This window comes from Protobothrops mucrosquamatus, unplaced genomic scaffold (assembly GCF_001527695.2).
Source record: "Protobothrops mucrosquamatus isolate PMUCROS unplaced genomic scaffold, P.Mucros_1.0 scaffold15064, whole genome shotgun sequence".
NCBI lineage: Eukaryota > Metazoa > Chordata > Lepidosauria > Squamata > Viperidae > Protobothrops > Protobothrops mucrosquamatus.
In genome coordinates, this window is record NW_015400832.1 from 2290 (window position 1) to 5904 (window position 3615).

A 3615-nucleotide genomic window follows, 5' to 3' on the forward strand; every position below is an offset into this window, starting at 1 on the left:
ACAATTAGCCCATCCCAAAGCAAGTCTGGTTGTGACCCCTTGCTGCCAAAAGTGGAGATGGCACAAAAAGGGGGTCCCAAGAAAGAGGTACCTCCTTATCTCTGGTCCAAAGCAGAGAGGGAGTGCAAGCTGATTGCCTATGGTCCAAAACTGCCCTCAAGTATTATCTCTTGCAGCCTCATTGACGAGGGGTTTTTTTGTTCCCTCGTCAACAACGCTCAGCAGGAAATAAGGTTATGTCATTTCTCAAGCTTTTTCTGGCTGCTGGTGATTTGCAGATTGAACTCTGAGACTGCCATTTTGATGTTTGAACTTTGGGCTTTTATTTAAGCTGCATGAAGTGAAGATATGTTCCTTTTATTTTCAGCCCTAGCTGATATTGTGCATTGGTGGTTCAGTGGTAGAATTCTCGCCTGCCATGTGGGAGGCCCGGGTTTGATTCCCGGCCAACGCACCAATGGCAGGGATGTAATGGTTCCTTGGGCATAGCTACTGCAACTTGTGAATGACAGTCTTTAAGAGATGTGAGAAGTGCTTTTGAGACTTTTTAGAAAAGAGACTTGAAAAGCTTGCAATATAAGTTTGGATTTGAAAAGCTGGAAGACGGTGTCAATGACATCTAGTGGCAAACCACAGCACTACAATCTATTATGCTTAAAGGAAACTTGGCTTGAAGCCCAGACTGAGATAAGACTTTTGTTGTCCTTGGAAACTTTCATTTTTGAAGACTGCAGCTGGGAAAAGGGGGGAAAAAACCTCTTGGGCTGCTTATCTGTGTGGCAGAGATTACTATTTTGAAACTGGCCTGCCTGGATTACAAATACAAATACTAACTGACTTTTAGAGCTGTGTTGTGGAGCTACTTCTCTGTAGAAGAAACACCCATTACTGATTGAGATGATGGAATACTTTGGATTATAAACCTTTGATTGATGAACAACTTTTAACTGCTTTATTCTTTCTGGACAGAAAGGATATGTTTTTCATTGGACAGAAAAAAATTGAATTTTGCTTATATTTGTTTAGGGGAGGCTTAAGGACGAACTGATAGGCACAGAAAACAGCACTTGAAGCCTACAGGAGAGTAAGATAAGATAACCTTTATTGTCATTTTTTTTACTGTGGGCACAACGGCACACATCAAAAATGAAATTTAGTTGCCCACTCTCAAAGTGAAACACATACATGACACATACCTAAACATACTATGTACAACATATGTAAGATCAGAATCCCAACCTACCACAACCCAGACTACTGTCCCCATGAGCAGAGCACATGGAACTTATACTCAATATAGCATTGAACATTTTGGGGAGCATAGGTGTCCCCACAAGGCTGCTCATTGCTCCAGTTTGCTAGACAGTCTCTTTGAGAAATATAGAAGCACGGGCATCCTTGCAAGTTCCAGCCCTCCACAAGTAAGCCTATGAGCTCTAATTACTGCCTCGCAAAGTCAAATATTTGTTGCAAGCAGAGGATGAAGTGACAGGGGAGGGAGCAGCCATGGCTGCTCCTGCAGAATAACATGAACAGATGCCCGTGTGCCTTAGGGAAACACAGTTTTCTTCTGCAAATCAGAGCTTTAAATTACAAGGCTTTTACTGATGCCAACAATTGTGGAAAGTCATTTACGTAATGATTTCTGTCACTGCTGATTAGACAGTAGATGAAAGAAAGAAGTTTGACAATTAGGAGTGAATGGCCATTAATCAGAAACTTGGTTAGGAAAAGAGCCCCTTTTCTGTTTTATGTTCCAGAGCAGCGCATTCTTGCACCTGGCAGTCCACCGACGAAGAAAACAATCCAGCCTTTTTGTGCTGAGTAATACGTTCCCAACCTGGTGGGATTTGATCAGAATTTTGCTGTTGAAATGATTTCAGAGTATTAGCTACTAATAACAGATAAAACAACCCAAACAGGAGAAACCGGGGGAGGGGCAATTTTATACAAGCAGAGTTGGATGAAGTAGCTTAAGGGCCAACTAATCTAATTCTTAAACCAGGGACTCCATTGTTAAAACCTACTGAGGGGCAAATGACATGGATTTTGTAATTTGTTAACTAACACAGTTATTTTGTATTTTAATTTGATGTATTTTCTCTCTAGGCTGAACAGACTGAACACCATTTCAGTTACAACAAGATTGGCATTACTGTGTTACCAAATAACTGATTGACTTTGGCCTAGGACTGGGGAGGAAAGCTATGGCAAATCTAGACAGCATACTAAAAAGCAGAGACATCACCCTGCCAACAAAAGTGCGTATAGTCAAGGCCATGGTTTTCCCAGTTGCAATGTATGGATGTGAAAGTTGGACCATAAGAAAGGCTGAGCGACAAAGAATTGAGGCCTTTGAACTATGGGGCTGGAGAAGACTTCTGCGAGTCCCCTGGACTGCAAGACGATCAAACCGGTCAGTCCTGGAGGAGATCCACCCCGACTGCTCTTTAGAAGGCCAGATCCTGAAGTTGAAACTCAAGGACTTTGGCCACCTAATGAGAAGGAAGGACTCACTGGAGAAGAGCCTAATGCTGGGAAAGTTGGAGGGCAATAGAAGAAGGAGACAACAGAGAATGAGGTGGCTGGAGGGAGTCCCTGAAACAGTAGGAGTGAGCTTAAATGGACTCCAGAAGATGGTAGAGCACAGGAAGACCTGGAGGAACATTGTCCATGGGGTCGCAATGGGTCGGACACAACTTCGCAACTAACAACAACAACAAATGAATATGAATGGGAAGGAAGTTAAGAGGAATTGGCGTGAGTTGAAATTAAAAGGCCAAGTCAACTGCCCCCCCAATTATTTTGTCGGAGATGTGGAAAGTGTTTCTTGCTTCTACTTTCCCTTATCTGCTCTTTTATAATTTAATCCAGCCTTACTGTGGTCATGGACCACAGTTCCCATCATCCTGTGGCTATGCTGGCTAGAAATGGAATGCCTTATTTTCTCTGCAGTATGCAGTGCGCCTAGGAGGCAGTAGGTCTGTGGGATTTAGATGTATTTAAACATTTGTTTCTTCTGCCTAATTTATTAAATCAACGTCTAATTCGAAATTAAATGTTTCGGAGAAATTCAGGGTGGTTTACAAGAAAACTCTCAAACACAGCTATTGTAAAGCATCACCAGCACTGCTTAAAACAATATTAAAAGTGTGTATTTTAAGAAAGAAAAATATTAGTAGTAATTTACTTTGTGCTGTTTGACCATAAAATGTGTTGTTCTACATATGCCTGGCTGAACAGTGTGTTTGGAGTTGCCTCTAAACAGGTGAGGGATGCACTGTTCATATTTTCCTTGGGAGAAAGTTCTATAATTGGGGTGCTGTCTCTGAGAAGGCTCTGCTCGTGGCCACTGTTCTATAAACCAAACTAAGGGGACCATCTAGTCTAAATGGATGGTAAACAAAGATGATTAGGGGGCTGGAGGCTAAAACATATGACAAATGTTTGTGGGAATTGGGTATGTCTAGCTTAGTGAAAAGGACTAGGGGTGGTGACATGATAGCAGTGTTCCAATATTTGATGGGCTGCCACAGAGAAGAAGGGGTCAACCTATTTTCCAAAGCATCAGAAGGCAATAATAGATGGAAACTAATCAAGAAGAAAACCAGCCTA

At 42.0% G+C, this 3615-nt stretch overlaps 1 non-coding gene across 1 annotated transcript; it reads left to right on the forward strand.

The window, feature by feature from the left end:
• Positions 1 to 383: 383 nt before the first annotated feature.
• On the forward strand, positions 384 to 454 carry TRNAG-GCC. The gene has a single exon. It is a non-coding gene; the product is annotated as a tRNA-Gly (tRNA).
• Positions 455 to 3615: the final 3161 nt, after the last annotated feature.